This window comes from Lepisosteus oculatus, chromosome 29, assembly GCF_040954835.1.
Source record: "Lepisosteus oculatus isolate fLepOcu1 chromosome 29, fLepOcu1.hap2, whole genome shotgun sequence".
Lineage (NCBI taxonomy): Eukaryota > Metazoa > Chordata > Actinopteri > Semionotiformes > Lepisosteidae > Lepisosteus > Lepisosteus oculatus.
The window spans coordinates 8,745,413-8,763,409 of NC_090724.1; the positions used below are offsets into that span (position 1 = coordinate 8,745,413).

Genomic DNA, 17,997 nt, shown 5'->3' on the forward strand with positions numbered 1-17,997 from the left:
TAAGTAGCGCCAGATTGGGAAAACACTTTCTGCCCTGTCGCAGTGCCACCAGCAGGCCTCTGAGATCTGGTCTGTTGATCTCATTAGCATCTCTCTGCAGTGGTTTCAACAACAACCTCTTATATTCACAGGCTGAACACCATCGTCGGCTATTACAACCCGGCCCCAGTGTAATTACATGGTAATAACCGTGTTTGTGCCCAGTGCACCAGTGCCGAGCTCGGCTCCCTCCCCCGCTGCCAGGCCTGCCCTGGCCCGCTGTGAGCTGGCGCGTTTTCCCGAATCCCGAAGCAGAGAGAGAGGGGAAGCCGGATCTTACCTGCAGTCGCTTTCCCAGGAGCAGAAGGGTGGTCCTCTCTGACGGGCGCGCTGACGCGCTGCCAGGGGCGCCTCGCTGGCACGCCGGCCGCCGGACTGGCACTGCCCTCCCTGCTTCCCCGGACCAGCTGACCTCCTGCCTTGCTTGGCTCCAGGCCTGCCTGACCCTCCTCCAGCTGCGTGTCTCTGCCTGCCTGTCTGCTGCACCTGTCACCCCCCCGGTCACACTGTCTCGCCCATCGCCGACCGACGCAGGGACCTGTCCCCCTCTCCTGTCAGCGTGCGCACGTGTGGCGGCTCGCCTAATCGCCTGTCGGTGTGTCTGTCTCGCCCGTCTGTCTGTGAGTCTCCGTCACCCTCCACCCCTCTCTCTCTCACTCTCTCTCTCAGTCCCAGTACCTCCCCTGTGCTCCACACACAGGCTGAGTCACTGCGCTGCTCCCTCTCTCACACAGATCGACGAGGCCTCTGTGGGTCGCGCTCAGCGAACGGGGGAATTTCTTCGTTCGTCTCTTCGGCTTTTTTTTTCCCCTTTTCGAGCGAAACGACAAACTTTTTTCTCTCTCTCCTCTGCTCGCCGACTTTCTGCTGGCTCTCCCCAGCCTTGTGAGAGGTGATCTCTGGGCTGGGCTGGGCTGGGGGTGGGGAGGACAGACGAAGAGGAGAGAGTGTGACAACGAAGGAAGCAGAGCGAGCGATGGAGAGAGATAGAGAGCTGGAGAAAGTGCAGGCAGGTGAGAGAGAAAGCAGAGAACACACCCTGCTGTCTCTGAACCCGGCTCGGCCACACTCGGGCTCCAGTACAGAGATCCATTCTGGCTGCGTGCCTGACCTCAGTTCTGACCCAATGTACGACACCATGACAGAGCTTGTGTGTGATGCACAGAATCTCCCAGTCCTGTTCCCAGTGCCTGGTGCTGCAAACGGGGTCCTAAATGCAGCTGGGGCAGATGGGAGGGGAGGGCAGGGCAGTCATAATAATAATAATAATAATAATAATAATAATAATTCCTCACACTTCTGTAGTGCTTTTCTGGACACTCCACCTGGATGATGCTCCAGTCTGCTCCCCACACACCAGCTCTCAGTGGGGAGGAGAGCAGAGTGATGAAGCCAGTTCAGAGACAGGGACTATTAGGAGGCCATGATGGGTAAAGGCCAGGGGGAAATTTGGGCAGGACACCGGGGTAACACCCCTACTCTTTTCAAGAGACACCCTGGGATTCTTAATGACCACAGACAGTCAGGACCTTGGTTTTACGTCTCATCCAAAGGACGGCGCCTGTTTACAGTACAGTGTCCCCATCACTATACTGGGGCATTAGGACCCACATGGACTGCAGGGTGAGCGCCCCCTACTGGCCCCACTAACACCTCTTCCAGCAGCAGCCTTAGTTGTACCCTTGGTAGTACCCTCCGCTCAGCTAGACCATCACCTGCCTCTGGAAGAGTGCTGAGGGGGACGCCGGTGGAGTGACGTTCTCTCACACAAACGGCATCATGGGGACGTGCTTGCGTGAAGCAAAGTGGTGCGCCGCAGCCCTGCAGGGGGCGCTAACACGGCCAGTGTGCCCCAGGGAGAGCACGCATCCCACTGCGGGCGTGCGAATGAAACGCCTTTCTGTCGCCTGGCGCCTGTCCTGACACGTGAACTTGAGATGCTGCTGGGGATGTTAAACTGCAGGAGCCTGAGGAGCCTGGAGTGGGACTTAGCCAGGAGATTAACACCAGAGCAGACCTCTCTCTTAACACTGGTCTGTGATTTTACAGTCTGACGCAATTAAGTTAATTAACAATTATTTTTAGGTTCGGCACTCTGCGTCTCCCGTACTATGCTGTGGCTTTGCTGTCAGGTGGGGTATCCGAGATGCAGAGGGGACTCCTGTAGCAATCCTGCTGCCCTGAGCTCTCTTGGTCATTGCTTGTAAGAGTGCGCCATCTAGTGGCCATTGTACACCCTGCACCCAGCGCTTCACATTCCGCCTTAAAACTGAAACTTCCGTTCTACTTTCAACCCAATTTGTTTACACAAAATCATTTTTCTTCTGTGTACATTGAAGTCAGTGAGTGGATTTATTCTGCCGTGTAGCACTGAAAAGGTCGTTTGATATATATTAGTAAGTAAATACAGACCTCCGTTCACACCCTGCTGACTTCATGGGCTTCCTCCCGCGGATTGAAACAAGTCTTTGTATTAATCCGGCTCCGGAGAGCCCCCCAGTGTTCCGCCTGAGTCCCAGATGGCTTAATTGGATCAATTAGTTGCTTAATTAGGAGGAGCTCACGGACCACTGCAGGCTGCTGTAATTGGGGTGATAACTAATAATGGGGATCCCCTCCACCCCAACCAGTGTGCAGCCCCACCTGGATGATGCTCCAGTCTGCTCTCCACACACCAGCTCTCAGTGGGGAGGAGAGCAGAGTGATGAAGCCAGTTCAGAGATGGGGATTATCAGGAGGCCATGATGGGTGAAGGCCAGGGGGAAATTTGGTCAGGACACCGGGGTAGCACCCCTACTCTTTTCAAGAGACACCCTGGGATTCTTAATGACCACAGGACCTCAGTTTTACATCTCATCTGAAAGTTGGGACCTTTTTACAGTATAGTATCCCTGTCACTATACTGGGGCATTAGGACCCACACAGACTGCAGGGTGAGCGCCCCCTACTGGTCCCTCTAACACCTCTTCCAGCAGCAGCCTCAGCTTTCCCAGGAGTCTCCCCTCCAGGTACTGGCCAGGCTCACACCTGCTGGGCTCCAGTGGGGCTGCCAGCTGGGAGCTGCAGGGTGACAGAGCTGGTCTCTAGAGCACAGCAGTGGAGGAGCTCAGCTGCAAAGCAGATCTCAGGGCACAGTGTTCCTCCAGGGCCAGAGTAGGGAGCCCCTGATGTAACCCCAATGGGCTGAGTCGCACTGTAGTGTGGAGTCACAGCTTGGGTATGTGTTGGGTTCAAAATCCAGGTGTGGCACAGCTGTAGTACTCTTGAACTCAGTCCCTTTGAATAAAAAGGGTGAGGCAAATGACTGAGCGCATTGAAGTGATTTCCAGTCGTGTACCTGTGAGACAGACCCTGTCCTGTCCTGCGCTCTGTTTGCTGAGAGAGTGCAGGCAGGCTGGCGCTCGATAGGTGATACACCGAGTCCATAGAACCACATCATGGGAAACATAATCATATAGCAAAATTAAACTGCTTTGTCTCTTTCTCAGTGTTGAAAGCAGAAGGGTGTAAAAATACTCAGTGCTGCTCCAGGTGTATTTCAGTCAAGATGAGCCGCCGCAGGCGTGTGGCATAGCTGTGTTACCAGTATAGCATGCACAGGCTGCAGAGGCACAAGTTCATGCCTTATTCCTGCTGAGAAGACAAGAAAGAAAACACAGCGCTCTTCACGCCCGAAGAAGGATGCTCAGCCGAAACGTCGTGTTTCGTTCCTTCTCTTTTCAGCCTGGAATTAGCCGTGAACTGGCTCCGTAGCCGCGTCATTGCTTCCCCGGCCGCTATCTGGATCAGGGAGTCCGCTGGGAGTCGGCTCACCCTGAGCAAACAGGCAGACAAGCAGGATTGTTTCTGGTTTGAGCGGACCTGCACAAATACCCGCGGTCTGTTTTTACGAGAAGGAAGAATGAAAAGCCTAACCTGGAGAAGTGGGCTGAAATATGCGTTTTTTTTAAGGGGGGACGCGTGAAGACACACGGGCCACGCGTCCCCCTCCCCACACACAGGCACCAGCCCAGTCCGGCAGGCCAGCTCTGCTCTGCTCTGCGCTGCGCTGTGCTGGTGGGGGGAGCGGAAACGTCACAGCCAGGCAGCCCGTGCCAGCGCCCGTCTCGCGCTCTTGGTTTTCCTCGTTCCCCTGAGCTGCGGCTCGTGGCAGCGAAGGGGGGTGGCGAGTTCTGCTTCATTGTGTGTTGATCTATCTTGCTCCTACACGCTGAAGTGTTTTTTTTTTAAAGCCTGCGGGTGTTATATTTTTAAGTTGTTTTTTTTTTTTAAAAAAAAGCTGACTTTTTTACTTTTAGGTTTAGAGCCGCAACGAGGCCACAGCACGCGAGCTCAGGCTCGGGCCGGACCGCGACTCGCCCGTGGCTGAGCGCGAGTGACGCGCCAGGCTCGGCGGCGGGCGCGCGCGCGCGGGCTGGCGCCCCCGGTTCCGGGGCTGTGGACCGGTCCGGGTCTGTTCGGTTCGGGACCGTCCGTCGCGCGTCAGAAGCCAAGCGCGCCCCCGACGTGCTCTCGCCGGGCCCTCGGCTGTACTGTGAGAGCCGAGCGGTTTCCCGTGCCAGTCTGGACTGTCGACACACATCCTCTACTGCTGCTAGGTCGTGCGGGGAGCTGGGTACCGCAGTGGAACAAGCCGAGATTAAATCCCCACCACGACTGAGCCCCCCGGAGGATGAAAGACAAAACCACAAGGCTCCCGGGTGCGGGTTGAACTACTGCAGAGCGCGCCTCGCACCCGGGAGCGGCCCTGGCGTAGTTCGTAACTCGTTAATCCCAGGATCTCCTCCAGCAGGTTCCTGGAAGAACGCAGGGCATTGGGTTCAATAGCATGACCGGATGACGCGTTCCACGCTCCCACCACCCTCGGTGTAAAGAACCGGCTCCTGGTCCGAGTTTTCAACGTCCCTGCTTTCGCGGGGGATCAAAGCTGGGTCCCGTCAGGATGCGGCAGTGTGTCGCTTGGGCTCCTACCTCCCCGCTCAGTCTCTCCCTCGGGAGGAGGCTGCAGGAGGCGGTGAATGTGCTCCGTGTGATGACGGGAGCCCGCCTGTCAGCCTGCAGCCCCGGTGGCAGAGCCTGCGCTGCCGAACTCTTTCATTTCCAGGTTCCGTCACGCATCTCCCTCCACAAGACCGGTGGAGCTGACCGACTCCTTCGGATTGTCCCTTTCCGCTTCCTCCCGCCTCGGTGTAGCCGGAGGAGCCCAGATCTGACCAGGGCTGCAGACTGGAGCTCCACCGGCGGCCGAAGGCACTTGAATCCGAGGTCTTGAGAGGGGAGCGTCTGTCTGCCCACGGGCCCCGACGCCGCGCTGCCCTTGAATCGAGAGCAGGTACAGTATTTCCTCTGAAAGCGGCGAAGAGCCCGCGGCTGCAGGCAGGAAGCCAGATTCAGTTCGGCTGCCGCGCCGTCAGCTCTGAGCTCATTACTATAATAATCATGAGAATTCCTCACTCTTCTATAGCGCTGTTCTGGACACTCCACTCAAAGCGCTGTACAGGTCATGGGGATCCCCTCCACCACCACCAGTGTGCAGCCCCACCTGGATGATGCACCAGTCCGCTCCCCACACACCAGCTCTCAGTGGGGAGGAGAGCAGAGTGATGAAGCCAGTTCAGAGAGGGGGATTATTAGGAGGCCATGATGGGTAAAGTCCAGGGGGAAATTTGGCCAGGACACCAGGGTAACACCCCTACCCTTTTCAAGAGACACTCCGGGATTTTTAATGACCACAGAGAGTCAGGACCTAGGTTTTATGTCTCATCTGAAGGACGGCGCCTGTTTACAGTATAGTGTCCCCGTCACTATACTGGGGCATTAGGACCCACACAGACTGCAGGGTGAGCGCCCCCTACTGGCCCCACTAACACCCCTTCCAGCAGCAACCTTAGCTTTCCCAGGAGTCTCCTCTCCAGGTACTGGCCAGGCTCACACCTGCTGGGCTCCAGTGGGGCGGCCAGCTGGGAGCTGCAGGGTGACAGAGCCGCTGGCCACTAGTGTCTGCAGTAGTGCAGTTCCAGGTGTCCCAGTGACTCAGGCCAGAGGCTCTCAGCCCCCTGAGAGAGCGAGGAATCTGGACTGTGCGGGGGGGGGGGGGGACTGTGTGTGTGGAGGGGGGGCGGGAATGGCCCTGTGGCCCTCAGTCACCTGCAGTTCCTGTTACTCCCACAGTGTCCACACAGCAGTGTCAAACACACTTCCCTGTAGTTCCCCCTGTGTCCAGTGTCCTGGGTTCGTCCGCGTCTTTCAGAGACACCCCCTGCAGCTCTGCGCCCCAGGACTGCCCCTCTCCCCGACCTCTGCCCTGCCTGCCCCTCCTCCTCCCTCTCTGCTCGCCCGCCGCAGACCCTTCTGGGGGGAGTCTGCGTGCCCCGGTACAGCGCAGGAACCGAGAGTCAGGGGGAGCCCTGGGGGTCCTGAGGGCCTGTCCGAAACGCCTCCAACAACCAGACAGACACTCCTCGCCCTCCTCAGCCCTCTGTGGCGCAGGCCCGTAGGAATTCAGCGCCCTCACGCTGCTCCAGGAGCTCAGGCTGCAGTCCTGCTCTGACCACAACTGAGGCTGAATCCTTCCTACTCTGGAAACGGGGGGGCGCCGTCCCATCGCAAGTCCTCATTCCTCCCGGACCTGAACACCCAGCGTGATCTGGCTCGGTGAAGCCATCAGCAGCCCAGGCTCCGCTCACTGGGAGCAACAGCAGCCAAGATCAAAGTGTGCTGGGAGGGTGATGGGGTGTCGGTGAACCCGCCTGGCCAGGGGACCCCCCCTGCAGAGTGAGGGGTGACCCGGGGGCGGCTGCAGAGGGGCAGCTGGGGTGTGAAAAGGCGGGCGTGAGGGAGGGACGTATTCATAGCGTTTCAAGAGAGGAAACAACAGCAGGAGCGATTGCTCTTGCCTGACAGCCGGTGATACCTGAGCGTGACACCTCGGTGGGGGTGGTTTCTGGGGGAGGGGCTGCCACCACTGTGCTCTCTGCTGGTTGGACAGTTTCCAGCGCCAGTGGAGGGGAGACGGGCCGCGCGATAGGTGCGCAGGGCGCCCCGCTGGCCTGCCTTCACGTGGGGGAGGTGAGGAGGAGAGGCATCCCCTCACCCCCGAGTCCTGCTGCGCTTCACACCTGGCTCCCGGGGGTGGAGGTGAGAGTGTGTGGGGGCGCCGGTGGGGGGGGGGGCAGACTGCCGCAGCCTCGGGGGCGTGTCGGAGTGCGCGGACCCCGGCTCTGGACCGACCTCTGCTCCTGGAGCTGCTTCTGTCCTGGCTAATTGAGACACTTATTGATGATGTAATCGGGATGATAATTAATAATAATTCATAATTCCTTACACAGTGATTTTCTGGACACTCCACTCTTCACAGGTAATGGGGATCCCCTCCACACCCACCTGGATGATGCGCCAGTCCACTCCCCACACACACCAGCTCTCAGTGGGGAGGAGAGCTGAGTGATGGAGCCAGTTCAGAGAGGGGGATTACGAGGGGGATTGTGGTCCAGGGGTAACACCCCTGCAGCTGAGCTCTGTGCTCAGAGGTGCACGTATTGTCCCAGCGGGTTCCCGGGTACTGTCCAACCCGGGCGAGGGCTGGCTGTCTCTCCGGCTCAGTCTTGTCTTCGAACACGAATGCAGCGCACTTTATTAGCACAGCCCCGATGGGAAAAACCTACACTGTAAGCGCTGTACAGGTAATGGGGATCCCCTCCACCCCCACCTGGATGATGCACCAGTCTGCTCCCCACACACCAGCTCTCAGTGGGGAGGAGAGCAGAGTGATGAAGCCAGTTCAGAGATGGGGATTATTAGGAGGCCATGATGGGTAAAGTCCAGGGGGAAATTTTGCCAGGGTTACACCCCTACTCTTTTCAAGAAACACCCTGGGATCGTTAATGACCACAGAGAGTCAGGACCTGTTTTACGTCTCATCTGAAGGACGGCGCCTGTTTACAGTACAGTGTAAACAGGGCGGAGTGGTGGCTCTGTGGCTCAGGATCTGCACCTGTGACTGGAAGGTTGCCGGTTCAAATAAAGTTGCCTGGTTAAGCAAGGCCCTTAACCCCAACTGCTCCAGGGGGTGCTGTACAATGGCTGACCCTGCGCTCTGACCCCCAGCTTCTCTCCCTGTCTGTGTCTCCATGGAGAAAAGCTGGGGTCTGTGAAAAGATGAATTCCTAATGCAAGAAATTGTATAGGGCTAATAAAGCAACATTATTATTATTAGTGTCCCTGTCACTATACTGGGGCATTAGGACCCACACAGACCACAGGGTGAGCGCCCCCTACTGGTCTCACTAACACCTCTTCCAGCAGCAGCCTCAACTTTCCCAGGAGTCTCCTATCCAGGTACTGGCCAGGCTCACACCATCACCTATACAACCAATTAATCAATTAGGTAATTGATTAACTGGTTGTACAGGTGGTTGGCTGATTGACAGGGGGTGCTGGTTGGATTTAAGCCAGAGACAGCAGGTGACAGTAGTAGTAATTGCTCCTGCTCAGGTGCAGGGTGGTTTGATCGCCCTGGCCAGGAGTGCCCCCCAGCTGACTGCACCCGACACGCGCCGCTGTGCGGACTGTCAGGTTAGAGGAGGTCCTAAACGACGGCCTCTTTCAAATTAAAAACAAAGAAAAAACGGTATGAAAAAGATATGAACCGCTCATCAAAAAAAATGACGACAGACTCCGGAGCACTGGCTTTTGAGACGGGCGGTTCGATCGGTGACGTCATTACGGAAGAATCGTTTGGGGAAAAATTGCAAAGGAAAACTGAAGGTGAGCACACCAGGTAAGCCCAGCTACCGGGAGGGAGACGGAGCGCACCAGGATCCCTGCCCCCAAGCGAGGGGGTTGCGCCACGTGCCGGGGAATACCACGCCGCAGACCGACACGCGCCGGCTTCCGACACTTAACCCCTGCGGCGCCGGATACCGTGCCGAGCACCGGCCGCGCCGCCCAGAAAACTCCAGTGGATTTTTCAGCAGTTAAACCGGCATCAGATTAAACGTCAAAGTCTTTAAAAAAAAAAATCCGCAGAGTGGAAATTTAGAACGACGTCTAACTGACGCAGGCTGGGAGCCGGGAACGGAAAATTGTTCCAACTACAAATACAGTTTATAAAAGGAACATAAATTCAGACTCTTTAAGAGGGAAAGGTCTAAAAATAAAAACAACTAAATAAACGTTTGTGAGCTGTATCAAGAAATCGTTTTTCCAAAATGTTTTTACCTTTTGAGTAAGAGCGGTCTGGAGTAAATTCGTCAACAGGCCTTTGTATGTTTCCGAGCGCGGTGACGTGAACAACGTGTTTATTTCGCACATTCAAATCTGTTAGAAGAATAAATATCGCCAATGGAAAACCAAACAAAATCTCTTTTGGTCTTGAGCAGCGATTCGGAGGGGGAGGTCTGATTCATGTTTTGAAGACTCTCGAGGGCAGTGAAACGCGAACCCGAGTGGAAACTGCGCCGGGGTTCGCTTCAAACTCAAACAAAGGGTCGTCTCTACACCAAAAGAAGCGGGAGTGTGGCACAAGGTGCTCTTGCGAAACAACGGGACGACAGCCTCGGATTAATGAGCGACTGGCGATCTAAACGGTCCCCGCGCCCCTCTCGTCCGTGACCTCGCTCAAGTCCTTCTGTGAAAGAGCGAGCGAGGTACGTCACGGGAGCCGAGCACCTGCGCCGAGAGAGAAGATAGATAAGACTTAATTGATCCCGAAGGGAAATTGATGCGTTACAGCAGTCCAGCCCAAGACGAAAAGAAAAGATGGAAAAATTAAAACACGTACAGTAATACAAAATAAGTATTGTAACGCTCCGGGGTTCACGTGGGCGCCCTCGCCTGCTGCTGCATCAGGTCGGCCCCCCACCCAACGTCGGGGACTCGAACCCGGACCTTTAGAGTCCATCAACAGGGACAAGCTCAGCGGCTGCGGGCCCTGCTATTCACGGGGAAGGGCGGTGACGTCACCGCTCTGGTAAACCAGCTCAGCTCTTGCAAGCAATGGAGGCGTATGCGTTACAATATAAAATAAATACTAGGTGTGTGCACAATAGGCTCATAGTCACTGTAAAAACAATTAAATATGTGCATGGGTATATACAGACTAAATGTCCAAAAAAAAGTACAGTGGAGCAGCATCCTGTCCATAGATGAGCAGATGAAGGGCTAGCAGTCCTAGCCTAGGGCAGCGTTATACACCCTGACAGCCGCCGGGAGGAAAGACCTGTGGAAACGTTCCCTTGAACACCGCAGCTGGGGCAGTCTGTGTCTAAAAGTGCTCCGCTGTCCAGTAACAGTCCCCTGTAGTGGAAGAGAGACGTTGTTCATGATGGCTGTGAGCTTGGTCAGCATTCTCCTCTCCTCCACCACCTCCAGGGGGTCAAGGCTCAGCCCCAACACAGAGCCAGCCTTCTCCATGAGTTTATTGAGCCTATTTGCATCTCTTGTCATGATGCCGGTCAGAGCGCAGGGTCACCCATTTATACGGCGCCCCTGGAGCAGCTGGGTTTAAGGGCCTTGCTCAGGGGCCCAACGGAGTAGGATTCCTCTGCCGGCCGCGGGATTCGAACCGGCAACCTTCCAGCCACAGAGACACCGCTCCGCCCTGTGTGTTTGTGCCCGTGTCTGCCCTGTGCTGTCCGCTGCTGAACAGCGGTGTGGTGTAATTATACCTACTGTCAATACACGGGTTAAAAGCGACAGAACTGGAGCTGAAATGATGTTTTTTTCCCTTTTTAGGTATTCTTATTTTGGCGGAGATTTAAAAAAAAAAACCCACAACAACAGTGTATTCTGACAACGAGAATGTGTTGAAAGAAACACGATTAAATATAGAAGAGCAGTTGTGGGTGTCGGTTCTCCAGCTCTGTTTGACCACGGCAGGTCGCTGCCTCGCGCGTGTGGAAGAGCAGGGGGGCGCGGAGCTCGCGCCTCGCACCTCCGGAGGTGTGAACCGCCTCTTGGCTCGCGCGAACCCCTTTACACCCCCTGTTCTACCCCTTGACTGCACCCATCGTTTCTCGCTCTCATTCAAACCCGCTCCCCAGGGTGACCGAAGCCGGCTGCGTTTTCGAGGACCGGGGAGGACAGCGCGGGCAGTCTGCGCTGGCAAAAAGCTGTTTCGTGCAAAACCTGTAAATGCCGCATTGATTCAAGCGCACAGTCGCCATGACAGCCCAAAAGGCGGATTTGGCTTTGCAAATCTACTCGGCGCATTTAGGTTCATTTTGTGTGTTTCAGAGGTGTACAGCAAACATCTGATAATAGAGACATACCTAATATTTTATTATTAATAATAATAATAATAAGAGATGCGTTGTCTGGCGATATACTGAACGCCGCTGCTGGGATTTAAGCATGTAGTTATGAAAGGATTTCGCTCTGTGTTTTAATTGGTATTGCACCAGTACACGCGTGCCGTTTGAGGAAGACAAGCACGCATTCTCCTGGACTCCAGACTGGATCCCCCGCGCATCACGGTCTGTCCGGCGGCGGACCGGTCTGAGCACCCGCAGGGCTCAGAGGCGGTCAGGAGCAGGGGTGAGTGGGAGTGAGGTCCGACTTTCGCTGAAGTCGGGGTGCGCCTCTGCTCCTTTACTGTGGTGGAATCACCTGGTTTCGAGCCCGTAAGACAAGATGAACGAACAGGAAAGAGTAATCACACGCTTGGTGTAGCTTTGCGTTTCTTTTATTGAGTAAAAACATCATAGTTTACAAGGACACAGTTCTACTCGCCGCGAGAGGCGGAGACGGACAATTGTCGTGATTACTTTGGACTGTTAGAATATTTCTGCACCAGCAATCCGACACATCGAAGACTATTATTATTATTTAATAATCAATTCGATTGCAAAGGACGTTTTTCTCTATTTTAACAGTTGCATTTAAGTATCAGTAGTTTAATCTAATACAGTGAAATAAACAGGTAGTTTATTTCAGTGGCTCTGTAGCCCTTAATTACAGTACTGGCCTAAAGTTCTTTTTTTGAAAAAAAATCAAGTAGAACGTGTGGTTGAGTAAATTTCAGTGTCTGGACAATTAAATAAACGAGCTAAATGCATGAATACACGCACAAGCAGCAGTCTGTTAACTGGGTGGTGAGGTTTAACTGAGTATTTCACAAGCACCAAAGTTTGCATTTCACAGAAATTTCAACTGGGGCAAGTAAAGGGTATGTCTGTCTCGTGAAGATCCAAGCAGCTGAACAGCACTGTGAGATGGAGAGAGAGAGAGGGAGTCCAGTCATGGATCTGGGGTACAATACAGGGACAGAGAGAGGGAGAGAGAGACTGTGTCCTGAGCCACACCGACACCAGCCAGCCTCAGGACAGCACTGCTAGAGCACCACAACCCAGACTCAACCACATCACAGCACAGATCAAACAGCGATTTCTCACACACTGGGACACACACACAACATAAACTGGAATGCTACAGAACCCTAAACAGACAATACACACTAGCCAAATATGTGACCAAGATAAGAAACAGACCCTGAGGAAGTAGAGGCTCAGTGACCACAGCCTGGCCATAGAAACTGGGCGACACAGGCAGACCTGGCTGCCCAGAGAGGACAGGCTGTGCTCCCACTGCCAGCAGGGAGAAATAGAGACAGAGGTGCACTTCCTACTGCACTGTGACAGATGCTCTGGGATTAGAGAAACATTCTTCACTAAACTCAGAAATGTAATCCCAGAGTTCCCACACCCGCCAGAATCACAACGGGTCCGAATCCTACTGGGAGAGGGAGGAGGGAACTCAGCTAAACTGGCAGCCCAGTATGTGATCTCCTGACACAGCCTGAGGAACAGTAAGCCTGTCTCCCAATAATGCTCCATATGTTTACAGTATATGTAAATATTTTATAATGTGGCTGTAGATTTTACTGTACTTTTCTTTTGTTTCATGTGAGTTTCATTATTTTATATTTGCTTTGGCAACAGCGATTGTACCCATCGGTCTTGCTAATAAAGCACCTTGAATTGAAATTGAAAATTGAATTGAGAGAGAGACTGTGTCCGGTCAGGGCTCTGGGGTACAATACAGAGAGACGGGGAGGGAGAGAAAGACTAAGATGAGGCAGAAAAAGAAGATGGGAGGATTGGTGGGGAGGGACAGCAGCCTGTGATGAAGCGCCGGGCGGACCGAGGCGTGAGGAGAGTCCCAGCGTGTCAGACGCCTCCTGGAGGAGGGGAGCTGTGAGTCAGAACAGTTGAGGCCATCAGAGATCTGCCCCCACCAGGAAGAGCAGGACTGACTCATATACGTACCGAAACAAGAGCTGTTGACCTCTGCCTTTATTGACTTTTCACTTCTTTGACAATCTGACACTTTCAAAGACAAGAAAAGAAACAATATTACAGTTAAACTACAGCTGACACATTTGTCTCTGTCTGCTGTCTAGTAACTGATGGCTGTTAAACAGCCAGGGCTTAGGAGCAGAGCCCAGCTCCCACCCAGTGGATGATGTCAGAAAATTGAGAATTCCCATTTCTGCAGGAATATAAGTGCACAACTCCGTTTTCAAATGTCTGTAAAACAAATCCCCAAATCACCTTTTTCAAATCAAGGATCCAAAGACAGTATATACATTTCTGTGGGTGGGGAACTGGTCCTGTGACTAAGCACTGACTGCTTTCAGATGTAGCCTGAGACGTGACTCAATCACTCCAGGTCTCTGTGTGGACTTTCTGGACTGGGTTGGGCTGGGTTCCAGTTCTGATCGGCTCCTGAGCCACTCAGCTACAGAGATCAGACCGAGCTTGCTGCACTCTAGTTTCCCACACCAGACATGTGACTGTGGCGGTTCTGCACGGTCTCATCCCCATCGCCGGTTTCGTACCCCAGCACCTGGGGTGTGAACCCGGGTCTCCGGCCTAACGCCACAGGGAACCAGCCCAGCGAGCTAAAGGAGACCTCCCCCAGCCCAGGCAGGGAGGGCGATGACATCACCATGTCCAAACTAGCTCTGGTATAGACAGAGCCCCTGACCTCGCTGTGTCCGCCTTTTCTCTGTGTCCAGCTGTCATGCTGTGCCAGACGTACTCCACACTGCCCAGGATGAAGTAATAGGGCTTTGCTGGGGCTGAGGGCTGGCTTCGTCTTCATTCAGGAAAAGCCCATGATGCAGTTGGGCTCTACCTTTTAATGCCTGTTGGCAGGCTACAGTCATGCATTTCTGCCAAATGTACGTGAATTGGACCCTGGTTGTGCATGTCATGACTTTTTTGAGATCACTGAAAAGGTCATCAAAAGCTATTTAAGCACATATATTTGTCAGTAAGAGAACCTAGTGGCCCAGAGGCTGCAGAAGCACAGCAGTGTCTATATGCGAGTTCACAGCAGTCTGAAGGGCGGGGTGCAGAGCTCTGGGCTGGGGGCGGGGCCAGCTGCTGGTTCCGGCCAATCAGGGCGGCGCGGGGGCGGGGCAGCGCCCTAGCTCTGGTCCGTCCTGAAGTACCTCTTGAGCTGGGCCAGCTCGGCCGACAGCGTGCTGATCTTGCACTTCATGTTCTCCTGGGGGGCGAGGCTGAGGGGGCCGCCGTAGCGCAGCGTTGCCGCGGGGGGCAGCCTGCACACCTCAGGGTCCCCCAGGGGCAGGTAGAGGGGCAGCTCGTGGTACAGGGGGCCGGGAGAGAGGGGCGGGCTGCCCCAGGGGAGCAGGAGGTCGGCCCGGATGGCGGGGTGGCTCAGGTGGGGCAGCAGCCAAGCAGGGGCGGTATAGGATGAGGGGGAGGAAGAAGAAGAAAAAGAAGAGGAGGAGGAAGGGGGGGTGGGGCGCGGAGCAGAGAGAGAAGGGGCAAAGCATCGGGGCTTGGAGGAGGAGGAGGAGGAGGAAGAGATGGAGTCCAGGGCTCCTGGGGAGTCCTTGGTGGACGACACACGGTGGTAGCCATTCTCCACTCGCTCGGCGCTGGTCTTTGCCCGGACCTTGTCCAGCTGTCCTGCGGGGCTGGGCAGGTCCGGTTCCGGTTCCCCTGCGGCGAACTGGTCGAAGCCCCCCTCGTTCTGGGGTCCGGGGGGCGGCGGGGGGCTGGAGCAGGCCTCCTCGGAGCCGGCGCGGCGGCAGCGGGCGGGGGGGCTGTACTCCTCCTGCGAGGCGCTGCCGGCGCCGGAGGGCGGGTCGGCGTGGGGCAGCGCCTCGGCCTCCCGGGCCCGGTACCACAGGTCGGCCGGGCCCCCCAGCAGGCTGGCCGGGCCGCGCCGGAGGCCCCAGAAGCTGGGCAGGGCCGGGGGGGCCGCGGCTGGGGGGTCCGGCAGCAGCCCGCAGCGGAACTGCAGCGCCAGCAGCTCGGCCCGCAGGCGCGCGTTCTCCTCGCCCAGCGCCAGCAGCCGCCCCTCGAGCAGGAAGTCATGGATCCGCCGCTTCTCGCGCGAGCGCTTGGCCGCCTCGTTGTTCTTGCGCCGCTTGTCCCAGTAGGTGGCGTCCTTCTTCTCCTCCGGCGTGAACTCCCGCCGGCGCCGCGGGCCCAGGGCCGGGGGCCGCCTGCCGCCGCGCAGGCCCAGCAGCCCCTGGCTGAGCAGGGAGGGGCCCGGCAGGCACAGCAGCCCCCCGGCCCCGGGGCCCGCGCCCCCCACCGCCAGCTCCTCCTCCCCGCCGCTGCTACTCTCCGGCATGGAGGACGAGGGCAGGCACGCCCCCTGCAGGCCGTCGGTGTCCCGCAGGTCACACATGGGGATCGGGACGGGCCGGGACACACAGGAGACTGGGGGAGACAGAGAGAGGGGGCCGCTCGTCAGTATCCTGGAATCCACCCCTTCTCTATCGGCCCCTTCCACGTCAGGGAGGCGGGGGAGCTGGAGCCTATCCCAGCAAGCAACGGGCACAAGGTGGGGGTACACACAATGCCAGTGCATTGCAGGGCAGGGCATGAAGACACACACTCGCACCAGCGCCAGTTTTCCCAGAAGCCAGTTAACCCGCCAGGCATGTCTCTAGACTGTGGGAGGAAACCGGAGCACTTGGAGAGAACACAGGGAGAACATGCAGACTCCACCCAGACAGCACCCCAGAACCGAGCCCAGCGCTGCGGGGCAGCAATACTGACCCCTGCCTGCCCTGCGTTTCGAAATGTTTGTCTCGATCGATGAATTAATCTCGGCATCGCATCAATCGATCCCCCGGCTGACACCACTGTGCGGCCCAGGGTGTGAAACACTTCTCCTCTCTGGACGCACAGGTTCACACACAGTGGGTTGCTTCTGCTGTACCTCCGCTGTGACGCATAGCCCCCCCAGCAAACAAGGCAATAAAAAAGCTTCCAGGATTGTGAATTAGAGTGGAATTCCATTTCAGAAATGACTGTGACCCGGGCCCGAATTCGTGCTCCGCTGTGCGTTTCCGAAACGTCGTCTCAGGAGGTTCTCCTGGTTAAGACCACAGAGCAGATCTCCTCAAAGAACAACGTGTGAAACAGACCCACAATGCAAAATCATTCGGACAGGCTTCGTAGAGAATCATGGTAACTCGCTGTGTTAGTGAAGTACGACCGCAGACAGACACAGAGCATTAATAACCTTCCTGCCTCTGTCTGAGGGGCTGGTAGGTCCACTGTGGCTCTCTCCCAGCTTTCTGCTCCGAATTGAAAACGTTCGGATCCCTCGGGCCCCTGGGGACCCCAAACCCAGCGGGGCGATGGGGCCACCTTTTTAAACGGCCAGTTTTGAAACGCTCGGTCGTTTTCGAGCGCTGAAGCCGGCGGAGGTGTGCGCTTGAGCCTATCCAGAGGTCATTCGGAAAAACGCCAACTCTGGACTGACCAGCTCAGTCCACCACTCCTGCTGCAGCTGAGCCACTGAGCGTTCAGTGTGACCCGTCACACCTGCTGGGCTGTGGCACCCTGGCCTCCCCTGCTGCAGAAGAACTGGGAATATTGATCTAGACTGGTAAGAGTGCGGTCTGAATAACACTCTCGACTCCGGGTGTTGAGCCTCTGAACAGCTGCATCACAGGCCCGGGTACTTCTGCAGCCGGGGAGAACACTTCCGGCCCGGGCGAACAGCGGACTAGTACAGGGCTTCCGGCGGTCCGTGACGAACCGCACCGTCTGCACGCTCGCCGCTCTCCCCCGATCTGCGCCCGTCGCTCCCACCGCCCGCGTGGCGATTGAAATGCGGTGATTTCAGACCCGCTTGCTCGAGGGGGGGGAGGGCAGCCGCGTGTCTTCGCGCGAGTGCCTGGTCAGCTCCTCGCACGAGATCCGATTCGGTTTCACGCTGTAGAACTGACACCCGGGCAACACGATATAAACATTCAGTACAGAAACACGGGAATAACATTCAGCTCGTTTAAAACACGCAACTGGCTAAGATCTAAACATTTGGGTTGACATTATTATTATTATTATTATTATTATTATTATTATTATTATTATTATTAATGTCTCCGGATTGAATCCACACATTCTGGAAATAATCAGTAGGAATCAGGCCGTGGCATTTATCGAGAAAGAGAAAACTGTTGAGAAATGATTCTCCTTCTTACAAACGCGATTTAATGGTAGCAAAATATTTAAATCATTTTAAAACGACTTAATTAAAAACAGTTTTTACATATATATATATACCCTCTTACCTTGAAATGAAATGTATCGTATATCAATGTGTCTTAATTACGCAATAGTACACATTATATTATATTCTGAATTTTACAAAACGGTGAATGTTAACGTCGCGTTTAATGTCAATGTTAATGTCGGTTAGTGTTTATTTCATGTGTCCTTTACATCAGATTAACGGATTAAAGAAATTAAATATGTGTAACTCTCAGCCTTCTCCACATCTTTATTGTTCTTATAAAAAATACAATACATCTATATAACCATATAGCGTTTTTAATTTTATTTAAATTAATAAATCGGCTGACACATGGATATAGATATAGATATCGGATGGTAAGCGTGCGTTTTCAATAACACTCTTGACTCCACTTATTTATCTTCTGTTACGCATCTGGTCTGTTTC

General features: G+C 55.1%; 1 protein-coding gene across 1 annotated transcript in view; it reads right to left on the reverse strand.

Annotated features, from left to right (window-relative positions):
* LOC107079645 (nuclear factor interleukin-3-regulated protein-like) overlaps positions 1-896 on the reverse strand; it is a 35,054-nt gene extending 34,158 nt beyond the window's left edge. Inside the window, exon 1 of the mRNA XM_015365343.2 lies at positions 320-896. The gene's annotated coding sequence lies outside the window, so the exon portion shown is untranslated. The remainder of the gene's footprint in view (positions 1-319) is intronic.
* Between the last annotated feature and the right edge of the window lie 17,101 nt (positions 897-17,997).